This window comes from Carassius gibelio, chromosome B5, assembly GCF_023724105.1.
Source record: "Carassius gibelio isolate Cgi1373 ecotype wild population from Czech Republic chromosome B5, carGib1.2-hapl.c, whole genome shotgun sequence".
Lineage (NCBI taxonomy): Eukaryota > Metazoa > Chordata > Actinopteri > Cypriniformes > Cyprinidae > Carassius > Carassius gibelio.
The window spans coordinates 7,035,108-7,050,393 of NC_068400.1; the positions used below are offsets into that span (position 1 = coordinate 7,035,108).

At 38.0% G+C, this 15,286-nt stretch overlaps 1 long non-coding RNA gene across 2 annotated transcripts in view; it reads right to left on the reverse strand.

Moving 5' to 3' along the window:
* LOC127957884 (uncharacterized) overlaps nt 1–14,002 on the reverse strand; it is a 79,204-nt gene extending 65,202 nt beyond the window's left edge. For both annotated transcript variants that reach the window (XR_008153887.1, XR_008153888.1), the window contains exons 1-2: nt 13,497–14,002; nt 3,001–3,764 (exon numbers count right to left, since the gene is read on the reverse strand). This is a non-coding gene — a long non-coding RNA (uncharacterized LOC127957884). The remainder of the gene's footprint in view (nt 1–3,000; nt 3,765–13,496) is intronic.
* Between the last annotated feature and the right edge of the window lie 1,284 nt (nt 14,003–15,286).

Below are 15,286 nucleotides of genomic sequence, written 5' to 3' on the forward strand. Positions count from 1 at the left end.
TCGGTGTTCTCGGCATGACCCAAGGAATCTATCAACATCAGCTTTGTTACAATAGGCCAATGTATGCAAAAGTTATTAGCATTTTTCGAAAAATCGTTATAACTATTGACCACAAGGTGGCGCTGCCCCCAATTTTTTTGTGTACATTCAGGGCATGGAGCCGGACATTTTTGTAATTATTTGCGAAACGATACGGAACTTCATTCTTAAGATACAGCAATTTACAACTAAATTCAAAATGGTCGACGCCCAAAATGGCCGAATTGGGAAAATTCGGTATCATTCGACTCGGAATGATGCACTGAATCTAAAGACACCACTTTTGTGATTTTTGGCAAAACCGTTCAGAAGTTATGAGCAAAAACATGCATTTTTCATATCTCCTGACCACTAGGGGGCACAGCGCCGAAACACTGCAGGTAGTCCCAGGGAATGGTTTTTATAAGACCCACCAAGATTGGTCTCAATAGGCCAAACCGTTGCGGAGATATAGCCTCACGTTCACGTTTGCGTGCTTTTCGAAGAATTCGTTCATGAGCTATTCGGAAACGGTTTGAGAAATCAACTTGAATTCCATAACTTTTTGCCAGCATGGTCTGAAGATTATCTGATTCAATTTTCGTGACAATCGGTGCAACGGCCTAGGACGAGTTCGAAAAAGTAGGTTTTACGAACAATTGACGATAGCGAAAAAACTAAACCTTGCGATTTTTGAATTTCGGTGTCCATTCGACTCGGCATGAGCCAAGGAATCACAGGAAAAAAGAATTTTCATTTTGTGGCTTACGGTTCAAGAGTTATTAGCATCAAGTTTTTGAAAGTTTAGACAATTGGTGGCGCTAGAGAGTTTGAGTTAGAGACTTCAAATTTGCTACGGTTAATGTTCAGACAGTCCTCTATTAGTGTGCCAAATTATACAACTTTCCCGCAATCGGTTCTATGGGCTACCATAGACTTGGGGTGGAAGAAGAGGAAGAATAATAATAATAAATATAGCTGCAAGCAGCAATTACGGGGCCAAGCACTCCAACGGCATATGTAGGAGATAAGCATGGCATGAAGCATCACACCAAATACATTTATAAGCAATAACAGCAATTATAGGATTATTGTAATTGAAATGGCAAAACAATCATAATACCACCTCTAGTAGCATGATTACTTGGCTTATCAAATTTGACCAATAGGTGGCACTGTTATAAAATCAATTTGGTGTACTCTGTGTGACTTTTCAATGACACACACAAAGTTTGGTGTCAATATGCGAAAGCATTCCATGGATAAAGCCTCAAGTGTCATTTTCTCATTGTGCCTCAAATTCGTCGATGTGGTATGCGAAAACGGTTTTGTCTATCGACACAAAATCCATAACTTTGAGTCAGCATAGTCAGAAGATCATTTGATTCGAATTTGGTGAAAATCGGACATACGGTTGATGAGGAGTTCGAAAAAGTATGTTTTCAACATAAATCAAAATGGCGGACCGGAAGTTCAGCTTACTATGGTATATTTGGTATCTATGTTATCGGCATAAGCCAGGGAATATTTTGAGCCCAGTTTCATTCAAATAGGCTAATGCAATAAAAAGTTATTAGCATTTTAAAAAGTGTAATTACTCATGGTTAATGAATGGTTTATTACTCTTGACCAATAGGTGGCGCTGTTACCAAATTTATGTGGCATGGTCAGTGTGAGGTGGCGATGACACATACAAAATTTGGTGCAAATATGTCAAAGTGTTGCAGAGATACAGCCTCAAATGCATTTTGGCACCCTTCCAGCAAATTCGTTGATGCGCTAAATGAGAACCGTTTCGTATATCGACACGAAATCCATAACTTTTTGCCAGCATGGTCTGAAGATGATTCACGTCAAATTTGGTGAAAATTGGACTAACGGTCTAGGAGGAGTTTGAAAAAGTAGGTTTTCAACATTAAGCAAAATGGCGGACAGGAAGTAAGGCCAATTTTCACATAATTGGTATCAATGCTCTCGGCATGACCCACAGAATATAGCGAGATCATTTTAATTTTAATAGTCTAATTTATTCAAAAGTTATTAGCATTTATGTGATATTTCATTATAACTATTGGCCACAAGGTGGCGCTGCCACCAAACTTTTTGAGTACCTTCAGGGCATGGAGCCGAATATTTTTGTAATTATTTGCGAAACGATACGATGCTGCGTTCAAAAAATACAGCATTTTAAAACATAATTCAAAATGGCCGACGCTTAAAATGGCCGACACAGGAAAATTGGATATCATTCGACTCGCCATGACTCACTGAATCTAAAGAGACCAGTTGTGTGATTTTTTGCCAAACCAATCAGAAGTTATAAGCCAAAATATGCATTTTCATATCTCCTGACCACTAGGTGGCGCTGTGTTGAAACACTGCAGGTAGTCTCAGGTCATGCTTATTATAACACACACCAAGTTTGGTCTCAATATGCCAAACCGTTGCTGAGATATAGCCTCACGTGTATTTTTGCGTGCTTTTCATCATATCTTTTCACGTGTCATTCGAGAACGGTTGGAGGAATCAACTTGAATTCCATAACTTTTAGCCAACATGGTCTGAAGATGATCTGAGCCAATTTTCGTGAAAATCGGACAAACCGTCTAGGACGAGTTCGAAAAAGTATGTTTTTTGAACAATCGAAAATAGCGAAAAAACTAAACCTTGCGATTTTTGAATTTTGGGGTTCATTCGACTTGGCATGAGCCAAGGATTCAGAGGAAAAAAGAATTTCCATTTTCTGGCTTACGGTTCAAAAGTTATTAGGATACAAACATTGAAAGTTTGGACAAGTGGTGGCGCTAGAGAGTAGGAGTTAGAGACTTCAAATTAGCTATAGTTAATGATGGGACTGTCCTCTATCAGTGTGCCAAATTATACAACTTTCCCGCAATCGGTTCTATGGGCTGCCATAGACTTGCGGCGGAAGAAGAAGAAGAAGAATAATAACGCCAACGAAAACAATAGGTGCCTACGCACCTTCGGTGCTTGGCCCCTAAATATAGCTGCAAGCAGCAATCACGGGGCCAAGCATTCCAGCGGCAACATCAGGAGCTAAGCAGACCAAATGCAACAATGAATAATGAAATTAATAATTGCATGATTGTAATTGAAATGGCTGAAAATCGTTAATAAAAGTTCCACAGCGAGGAGCTAAGCATGGCATGGAGCATCAGACCAAATGCAACGAGTAAGAAAAGCAATTATTGGAAGAGTGTAATTGAAACAGCCAGTAAAACTCCAGTAAAATGATGCATTATTATTTTTGGAAAATAGGTGGCGCTGTAATCAAATCGCTCTGTTGTGTTCTGTGGGAGGTGACAATGTTGTGGGCAATTTCTTTCAAAATACTTACAGACCTTTAGGGCAATGAGTCGAACATGCCCACCGAGTTTCGTTCCGATCGACTTCCATTAACCTTGTCAAATAGGTGCTTAAAGTTGTTTGGCCAATGGCGGCCATGTTTTTTAAGATAAGTGAAATTCCTCATAGAGCACTTGTGCCACATTGGGCCATATCAATTTTCAAGTTGATTGGATCAACGGTTGCTTAGTTATAGCCATTTGATTTTTTTTTCATCCTGTAGCGCCACCAAGTGGCAGATATGGAAAAAAAAATAATAATTTGACTAAAGTTTTTGTTCATGCATATGAGTTCTGAGTTTGGTGAAGATATCTCATTTTGTTCCCGAGTTATAGCCTTTTTCGTAAAATTGGTCCACGAATTTGAATGTTTTGGGTCACCTGGTTTTTTGTTCAGTCTTGATCAAACCACTGCAATAATATTCTCTGGACTCTCTAGATCAATCATTTTCAAAAATATGTTGCATTTTGTCCTTTGGTTAGCTATAAGAGGTCATTTAGGAAAGGGCCGTGGCCACATGTAACCTAAAGCCTATAAAACTGAAACAAAAACTCAAAACTTTATGAAACTTGGTTATAACATGTGAAAGATGACCCACCAAGCATGCAAAGTTTCATTAAGATCAGAAAATAGCTGGTGCTATAACAGTTAAAATGGCCTAAAAAACAAAAGATTTCTGTTGTGAATGGCATTAAACTGCAAAAAAAAAGGGGTAATATAATCACACATGCATTAGATCTGTATTTTTTCTAAACAATCATGCAAAATTTAACAGAGATTATGTAAAAAAGAACACTGTAATATTTATAAAGCTTCAAAACCCAGTGTTGAATAAAAAATTGCAATTATAACCACTAGATGTCACCGGAAGACCACTAATGAGCTCACTAAAGACTAAAACATTACAGTTTATGGGCTTGTTGAGGGATTCATCTAGAAAAAATGTATATTACTATTATTTAATATTACTGTTCAAGCATTTCAGATCACATTGAGTCAAAGTTTACCAATTTATTCATACAGATATATCTAATGTTTATAATTATGCCAGATTATGATTGCAATGAAACCTGAAAAATGACATAGAAGCCCATAAAAACAGAAGACTTGCAATAGGTTTTATCACCCATCATTTATTTTAATTATCTATATATATAACAAAATGTGTGCATCTGTGTGTGGGTTTAAGCATGCTTATTGAGTATTAATATACTAGTTTAAACATTTCATGTTTGTGTGTGTCTGTAATTCTGTTCTATTCTTTTACTGTCAACCATATCTAGGTTATTTAAAATCAGTGCAGTACTATTATCTAGACTGTGAAATTATACATAAATTGCGTATGCTTCTTTGGAATGAAATTAAGACAACATATAACAGTTATAAAGGTTAAAGAGACAGTGTTGTATGATAAATTGCATTTACGACCACTAGATGTCACTGGAAGACCACTAATGGGCTTTGCAGAGATATAGCCTCAGACTCATTTTGTGAAGATGCCTGACATCTGAAGCAGCGCTGTACAAAAACGGTTTCGTCTATTGACACGAAATCCATAACTTTTTGTCAGCAAGGTCTGAAGATGATCTGATTCAATTTTGGTGAAAATCGGACAAACGGTTGAGGATGAGTTTAAAAAAAAAGGTTTTCAACATGAATCAAAATGGCGGACAGGAAGTTTTGCTTAATATGACATAATTGGTATGTATGTTGTCGGCATGTCCCAAGGAACATTTTGAGACATGTTTCATGATAATAGGCTAATGCAATCAAAAGTTATTAGCATTATTGGAAATGTAATAATTAGCGGTTATTGATTGGTTTATTACTCTTGACCAATAGGTGGCGCTGTGACCAAAATGATGTGGCGTGGTCAATGTGATGTGACAATGTCACATATTTAGTTTTGTGTAAATATCTCCAACCTTTGCAGAGATACAGCCTCAGATGCAGTTTGGCATCTTTCCAGCAAATTCGTTGGTACGCTAATTGAAAACGGTTACGTGTATCGACACAAATTCCATAACTTTTTGCCAGCATGGTCTGAAGATGATCCAAATCAAATTTGGTGAAAATCTGAGCAACGGTCTAGGAGGAGTTCGAAAAAGTAGGTTTTCAACATGAATCAAAATGGCGGACAGGAAATTTTGCCAAAATTGACAAATGGGGTATCGGTGTTCTCGGCATGACCCAAGGAATCTATCAACATCAGCTTTGTTACAATAGGCTAATGTATGCAAAAGTTATTAGCATTTTTCGAAAAAATCGTTATAACTATTGACCACAAGGTGGCGCTGCCCCCAATTTTTTTGTGTACATTCAGGGCATGGAGCCGGACATTTTTGTAATTATTTGCGAAACGATACGGAACTTCATTCTTAAGATACAGCAATTTACAACTAAATCCAAAATGGCCGAAGCCCAAAATGGCCGAATTGGGAAAATTCGGTATCATTCGACTCGGAATGATGCACTGAATCTAAAGACACCACTTTTGTGATTTTTGGCAAAACCGTTCAGAAGTTATGAGCAAAAACATGCATTTTTCATATCTCCTGACCACTAGGGGGCACAGCGCCGAAACACTGCAGGTAGTCCCAGGGAATGGTTGTTATAAGACCCACCAAGATTGGTCTCAATAGGCCAAACCGTTGCGGAGATATAGCCTCACGTTCACGTTTGCGTGCTTTTCGAAGAATTCGTTCATGAGCTATTCGGAAACGGTTTGAGAAATCAACTTGAATTCCATAACTTTTTGCCAGCATGGTCTGAAGATTATCTGATTCAATTTTCGTGACAATCGGTGCAACGGCCTAGGACGAGTTCGAAAAAGTAGGTTTTACGAACAATTGACGATAGCGAAAAAACTAAGCCTTGCGATTTTTGAATTTCGGTGTCCATTCGACTCGGCATGAGCCAAGGAATCACAGGAAAAAATAATTTTCATTTTGTGGCTTACGGTTCAAGAGTTATTAGCATCAAGTTTTTGAAAGTTTAGACAATTGGTGGCGCTAGAGAGTTTGAGTTAGAGACTTCAAATTTGCTACGGTTAATGTTCAGACAGTCCTCTATTAGTGTGCCAAATTATACAACTTTCCCGCAATCGGTTCTATGGGCTACCATAGACTTGGGGTGGAAGAAGAAGAATAATAATAATAAATATAGCTGCAAGCAGCAATTACGGGGCCAAGCACTCCAACGGCAAATGTAGTAGCTAAGCATCGCATAAAGCATCACACCAAATACATTAATGAGCAATAACAGCAATTTTGGAATTATTGTATTTGAAATGGCAAAAAAAAAAAAAACACCAATACCACCTCTAGTAGCATGATTACTTGGTTTATCAAGCTTGACCAATAGGTGACACTGTTATAAAATCAATTTGGTGTACTCTGTGTGTCTTTTCAATGACACACACAAAGTTTGGTGTCAATATGCCAAAGCATTCCAGGGATACAGCCTCAAGTGTCATTTTCTCATTGTGCCTCAAATTCGTCGATGTGGTATGCGAAAACGGTTTTGTCTATCGACTCAAAATCCATAACTTTGAATCAGTATAGCCTGAAGATCATTTGATTCGAATTTGGTGAAAATCGGACATACGGTTGATCAGGAGTTCGAAAAAGTATGTTTTCAACATAAATCAAAATGGCGGACCGGAAGTTCAGCTTACTGTGGTATATTTGGTATCTATGTTATCGGCATAAGCCAGGGAATATTTTGAGCCCAGTTTCCTTCAAATAGGCTAATGCATTAAAAAGTTATTAGCATTTTAAAAAGTGTAATTACTCATGGTTAATGAATGGTTTATTACTCTTGACCAATAGGTGGCGCTGTTACCAAATTTATGTGGCATGGTCAGTGTGAGGTGGCGATGACACATACAAAGTTTGGTGCAAATATGTCAAAGTGTTGCAGAGATACAGCCTCAAATGCATTTTGGCACCCTTCCAGCAAATTCGTTGATGCGCTAAATGAGAACCGTTACGTATATCGACACAAAATCCATAACTTTTTGCCAGCATGGTCTGAAGATGATGCACGTCAAATTTGGTGAAAATTGGGCTAACGGTCTAGGAGGAGTTCGAAAAAGTAGGTTTTCAACATTAAGCAAAATGGCGGACAGGAAGTAAGGCCAATTTTCACATTATTGGTATCAATACTCTCGGCATGACCCACAGAATATAGCGAGACCATTTTAATTTAAATAGACTAATTTATTCAAAAGTTATTAGCATTTATGTGATATTTCATTATAACTATTGGCCACAAGGTGGCGCTGCCACCAAACTTTTTGAGTACCTTCAGGGCATGGAGCCGAATATTTTTGTAATTATTTGCGAAACGATACGATGCTGCGTTAAAAAAATACAGCATTTTAAATCATAATTCAAAATGGCCGACGCCTAAAATGGCCGACACAGGAAAATTGGATATCATTTGACTCGACATGACTCACTGAATCTAAAGAGACCAGTTGTGTGATTTTTGGCCAAACCATTCAGTAGTTATAAGCCAAAATATGCATTTTTCATATCTCCTGACCACTAGGTGGCGCTGTGTCGAAACACTGCAGGTAGTCTCAGTTCATGCTTGTTATAACACACGCCAAGTTTGGTCTCAATATGACAAACCGTTGCCGGGATATAGCCTCACGTGCATGTTTGCGTGCTTTTCGTCAAATTTGTTTACGTGTCATTCGACAACAGTTGGACGAATCAACTTGAATTCCATAACTTTTTGCCAGCATGGTCTGAAGATGATCTGAGCCAATTTTCGTGGCAATCGGACTAACCGTCTAGGACGAGTTCGAAAAAGTAGGTTTTTCGAATAATTGAAAATAGCGAAAAAACTAAACCTTGCGATTTTTGAATTTTGGGGTTCATTCGACTTGGCATGAGCCAAGGATTCAGAGGAAAAAAGAATTTCCATTTTCTGGCTTACGGTTCAAAAGTTATTAGCATACAAACATTGAAAGTTTGGACAAGTGGTGGCGCTAGAGAGTAGGAGATAGAGACTTCAAATTTGCTATAGTTAATGTTGGGACTGTCCTCTATCAGTGTGCCAAATTATACAACTTTCCCGCAATCGGTTCTATGGGCTGCCATAGACTTGCGGCGGAAGAAGAAGAAGAAGAAGAAGAAGAAGAATAATAATAACGCCAACGATTACAATAGGTGCCTACGCACCTTCGGTGCTTGGCCCCTAAATATAGCTGCAAGCAGCAATTACGGGGCCAAGCACTCCAACGGCAAATGTAGTAGCTAAGCATCGCATAAAGCATCACACCAAATACATTAATGAGCAATAACAGCAATTTTGGAATTATTGTATTTGAAATGGCAAAAAAAAAAAAAACACCAATACCACCTCTAGTAGCATGATTACTTGGTTTATCAAGCTTGACCAATAGGTGACACTGTTATAAAATCAATTTGGTGTACTCTGTGTGTCTTTTCAATGACACACACAAAGTTTGGTGTCAATATGCCAAAGCATTCCAGGGATACAGCCTCAAGTGTCATTTTCTCATTGTGCCTCACATTCGTCGATGTGGTATGCGAAAACGGTTTTGTCTATCGACTCAAAATCCATAACTTTGAATCAGTATAGCCTGAAGATCATTTGATTCGAATTTGGTGAAAATCGGACATACGGTTGATCAGGAGTTCGAAAAAGTATGTTTTCAACATAAATCAAAATGGCGGACCGGAAGTTCAGCTTACCGTGGTATATTTGGTATCTATGTTATCGGCATAAGCCAGGGAATATTTTGAGCCCAGTTTCCTTCAAATAGGCTAATGCATTAAAAAGTTATTAGCATTTTAAAAAGTGTAATTACTCATGGTTAATGAATGGTTTATTACTCTTGACCAATAGGTGGCGCTGTTACCAAATTTATGTGGCATGGTCAGTGTGAGGTGGCGATGACACATACAAAGTTTGGTGCAAATATGTCAAAGTGTTGCAGAGATACAGCCTCAAATGCATTTTGGCACCCTTCCAGCAAATTCGTTGATGCGCTAAATGAGAACCGTTACGTATATCGACACAAAATCCATAACTTTTTGCCAGCATGGTCTGAAGATGATGCACGTCAAATTTGGTGAAAATTGGGCTAACGGTCTAGGAGGAGTTCGAAAAAGTAGGTTTTCAACATTAAGCAAAATGGCGGACAGGAAGTAAGGCCAATTTTCACATTATTGGTATCAATACTCTCGGCATGACCCACAGAATATAGCGAGACCATTTTAATTTTAATAGACTAATTTATTCAAAAGTTATTAGCATTTATGTGATATTTCATTATAACTATTGGCCACAAGGTGGCGCTGCCACCAAACTTTTTGAGTACCTTCAGGGCATGGAGCCGAATATTTTTGTAATTATTTGCGAAACGATACGATGCTGCGTTCAAAAAATACAGCATTTTAAATCATAATTCAAAATGGCCGACGCCTAAAATGGCCGACACAGGAAAATTGGATATCATTTGACTCGACATGACTCACTGAATCTAAAGAGACCAGTTGTGTGATTTTTGGCCAAACCATTCAGTAGTTATAAGCCAAAATATGCATTTTTCATATCTCCTGACCACTAGGTGGCGCTGTGTCGAAACACTGCAGGTAGTCTCAGTTCATGCTTGTTATAACACACGCCAAGTTTGGTCTCAATATGACAAACCGTTGCCGGGATATAGCCTCACGTGCATGTTTGCGTGCTTTTCGTCAAATTTGTTTACGTGTCATTCGACAACAGTTGGACGAATCAACTTGAATTCCATAACTTTTTGCCAGCATGGTCTGAAGATGATCTGAGCCAATTTTCGTGGCAATCGGACTAACCGTCTAGGACGAGTTCGAAAAAGTAGGTTTTTCGAATAATTGAAAATAGCGAAAAAACTAAACCTTGCGATTTTTGAATTTTGGGGTTCATTCGACTTGGCATGAGCCAAGGATTCAGAGGAAAAAAGAATTTCCATTTTCTGGCTTACGGTTCAAAAGTTATTAGCATACAAACATTGAAAGTTTGGACAAGTGGTGGCGCTAGAGAGTAGGAGATAGAGACTTCAAATTTGCTATAGTTAATGTTGGGATTGTCCTCTATCAGTGTGCCAAATTATACAACTTTCCCGCAATCGGTTCTATGGGCTGCCATAGACTTGCGGCGGAAGAAGAAGAAGAAGAAGAAGAAGAATAATAACGCCAACGATTACAATAGGTGCCTACGCACCTTCGGTGCTTGGCCCCTAAATATAGCTGCAAGCAGCAATTACGGGGCCAAGCACTCCAACGGCAAATGTAGGAGCTAAGCATGGCATGAAGCCTCACACCAAATACATTAATGAGCAATAACAGTAATTTTGGAATTATTGTAATTGAAATGGCAAAAAAAAAATCATAATACCACCTCTAGTAGCATGATTACTTGGCTTATAAAGTTTGACCAATAGGTGGCACTGTTATGAAATCAATTTGGTGTACTCTGTTTGACTTTTCAATGACACACACAAAGTTTGGTGTTAATATGCCACAGCATTCCAGAGATGCAGCCTCAAGTGTCATTTTGTCATTGTGTTTCAACTTCGTCGCTTTGGTATGCGAAAACGGTTTTGTCTATCGACACAAAATCCATAACTTTGTGTCAACATAGTCTGAAGATCATCTGATTCGAATTTGGTGAAAATTGGACATACGGTTCATGAGGAGTTCGAAAAAGTAGGTTTTCCACATAAATCAAAATGGTGGACCGGAACTTCAGTAAACACTGGCATATTTGGTATCTATGTTATCGGCATAAGCCAGGGAATATTTTGAGCCCAGTTTCTTTGCAATAGGCTAATGGACTAAAAAGTTATTAGCATTTTAAAAAGTGTAATTACTCATGGTTAATGAATGGTTTATTACTCTTGACCAATAGGTGGCGCTGTTACCAAATTTATGTGGCATGGTCAGTGTGAGGTGGCGATGACACATACAAAGTTTGGTGCAAATATGTCAAAGTGTTGCAGAGATACAGCCTCAAATGCATTTTGGCACCCTTCCAGCAAATTCGTTGATGCGCTAAATGAGAACCGTTACGTATATCGACACAAAATCCATAACTTTTTGCCAGCATGGTCTGAAGATGATTCACGTCAAATTTGGTGAAAATTGGGCTAACGGTCTAGGAGGAGTTCGAAAAAGTAGGTTTTCAACATTAAGCAAAATGGCGGACAGGAAGTAAGGCCAATTTTCACATTATTGGTATCAATACTCTCGGCATGACCCACAGAATATAGCGAGACCATTTTAATTTTAATAGACTAATTTATTCAAAAGTTATTAGCGTTTATGTGATATTTCATTATAACTATTGGCCACAAGGTGGCGCTGCCACCAAACTTTTTGAGTACCTTCAGGGCATGGAGCCGAATATTTTTGTAATTATTTGCGAAACGATACGATGCTGCGTTCAAAAAATACAGCATTTTGAAACATAATTCAAAATGGCTGACGCCTAAAATGGCCGACACAGGAAAATTGGATATCATTCGACTCGACATGACTCACTGAATCTAAAGAGACCAGTTGTGTGATTTTTGGCCAAACCATTCAGTAGTTATAAGCCAAAATATGCATTTTTCATATCTCCTGACCACTAGGTGGCGCTGTGTCGAAACACAGCAGGTAGTCTCAGTTCATGCTTGTTATAACACACGCCAAGTTTGGTCTCAATATGACAAACCGTTGCCGGGATATAGCCTCACGTGCATGTTTGCGTGCTTTTCGTCAAATTTGTTTACATGTCATTCGACAACAGTTGGACGAATCAACTTGAATTCCATAACTTTTTGCCAGCATGGTCTGAAGATGATCTGAGCCAATTTTCGTGGAAATCGGACTAACCGTCTAGGACGAGTTCGAAAAAGTAGGTTTTTCGAATAATTGAAAATAGCGAAAAAACTAAACCTTGCGATTTTTGAATTTTAGGGTTCATTCGACTTGGCCTGAGCCAAGGATTCAGAGGAAAAAAGAATTTCCATTTTCTGGCTTACGGTTCAAAAGTTATTAGCATACAAACATTGAAAGTTTGGACAAGTGGTGGCGCTAGAGAGTAGGAGTTAGAGGCTTCAAATTTGCTATAGTTAATGTTGGGACTGTCCTCTATCAGTGTGCCAAATTATACAACTTTCCCGCAAACGGTTCTATGGGCTGCCATAGACTTGCGGCGGAAGAAGAAGAAGAAGAAGAAGAAGAATAATAACGCCAACGAAAACAATAGGTGCCTACGCACCTTCGGTGCTTGGCCCCTAATAATAACGCCAACGAACACAATAGGTGCCTTCGCACCTTCGGTGCTTGGCCCCTAAATATAGCTGCAAGCAGCAATCACGGGGCCAAGCATTCCAGCGGCAACATCAGGAGCTAAGCATATGTAGCATCAGACCAAATGCAACAATGAATAATGAAATTAATAATTGCATGATTGTAATTGAAATGGCTGAAAATCGTTAATAAAAGTTCCACAGCGAGGAGCTAAGCATGGCATGGAGCATCAGACCAAATGCAACGAGTAAGAAAAGCAATTATTGGAAGAGTGTAATTGAAACAGCCAGTAAAACTCCAGTAAAATGATGCATTATCATTTTTGGAAAATAGGTGGCACTGTAATCAAATCGCTTTGTTGTGTTCTGTGGGAGGTGACAATGTTGTGGGCAATTTCTTTCAAAATACTTACAGACCTTTAGGGCAATGAGTCGAACATGCCCACCGAGTTTCGTTCCGATCGACTTCCATTAACCTTGTCAAATAGGTGCTTAAAGTTGTTTGGCCAATGGCGGCCATGTTTTTTAAGATAAGTGAAATTCCTCATAGAGCACTTGTGCCACATTGGGCCATATCAATTTTCAAGTTGATTGGATCAACGGTTGCTTAGTTATAGCCATTTGATTTTTTTTCATCCTGTAGCGCCACCAAGTGGCAGATATGGAAAAAAAAATAATAATTTGACTAAAGTTTTTGTTCATGCATATGAGTTCTGAGTTTGGTGAAGATATCTCATTTTGTTCCCGAGTTATAGCCTTTTCGTAAAATTGGTCCACGAATTTGAATGTTTTGGGTCACCTGGTTTTTTGTTCAGTCTTGATCAAACCACTGCAATAATATTCTGTGGACTCTCTAGATCAATAATTTTCAAAAATATGTTGCATTTTGTCCTTTGGTTAGCTATAAGAGGTCATTTAGGAAAGGGCCGTGGCCACATGTAACCTAAAGCCTATAAAACTGAAACAAAAACTCAAAACTTTATGAAACTTGGTTATAACATGTGAAAGATGACCCACCAAGCATGCAAAGTTTCATTAAGATCAGAAAATAGCTGGTGCTATAACAGTTAAAATGGCCTAAAAAACAAAAGATTTCTGTTGTGAATGGCATTAAACTGCAAAAAAAAGGGGTAATATAATCACACATGCATTAGATCTGTATTTTTTCTAAACAATCATGCAAAATTTAACAGAGATTAGGTAAAAAAGAACACTGTAATATTTATAAAGCTTCAAAACCCAGTGTTGAATAAAAAATTGCAATTATAACCACTAGATGTCACCGGAAGACCACTAATGAGCTCACTAAAGACTATAACATTACAGTTTATGGGCTTGTTGAGGGATTCATGTAGAAAAAATGTATATTACTATTATTTAATATTACTGTTCAAGCATTTCAGATCACATTGAGTCAAAGTTTACCAATTTATTCATACAGATATATCTAATGTTTATAATTATGCCAGATTATGATTGCAATGAAACCTGAAAAATGACATAGAAGCCCTTAAAAACAGAAGACTTGCAATAGGTTTTATCACCCATCATTTATTTTAATTATCTATATATATAACAAAATGTGTGCATCTGTGTGTGGGTTTAAGCATGCTTATTGAGTATTAATATAGTAGTTTAAACATTTCATGTTTGTGTGTGTCTGTAATTCTGTTCTATTCTTTTACTGTCAGCCATATCTAGGTTATTTAAAATCAGTGCAGTACTATTATCTAGACTGTGAAATTATACATAAATTGCGTATGCTTCTTTGGAATGAAATTAAGACAACATATAACAGTTATAAAGGTTAAAGAGACAGTGTTGTATGATAAATTGCATTTACGACCACTAGATGTCACTGGAAGACCACTAATGGGCTTTGCAGAGATATAGCCTCAGACTCATTTTGTGAAGATGCCTGACATCTGAAGCAGCGCTGTACAAAAACGGTTTCGTCTATTGACACGAAATCCATAACTTTTTGTCAGCACGGTCTGAAGATGATCTGATTCAATTTTGGTGAAAATCAGACAAACGGTTGAAGATGAGTTTAAAAAAAAAGGTTTTCAACATGAATCAAAATGGCGGACAGGAAGTTTTGCTTAATATGACATAATTGGTATGTATGTTGTCAGCATGTCCCAAGGAACATTTTGAGACATGTTTCATGATAATAGGCTAATGCAATCAAAAGTTATTAGCATTATTGGAAATGTAATAATTAGCGGTTATTGATTGGTTTATTACTCTTGACCAATAGGTGGCGCTGTGACCAAAATGATGTGGCGTGGTCAATGTGATGTGACAATGTCACATATTAAGTTTTGTGTAAATATCTCCAACCTTTGCAGAGATACAGCCTCAGATGCAGTTTGGCATCTTTCCAGCAAATTCGTTGGTACGCTAATTGAAAACGGTTACGTGTATCGACACAAATTCCATAACTTTTTGCCAGCATGGTCTGAAGATGATCCAAATCAAATTTGGTGAAAATCTGAGCAACGGTCTAGGAGGAGTTCGAAAAAGTAGGTTTTCAACATGAATCAAAATGGCGGACAGGAAATTTTGCCAAAATTGACAAATGGGGTA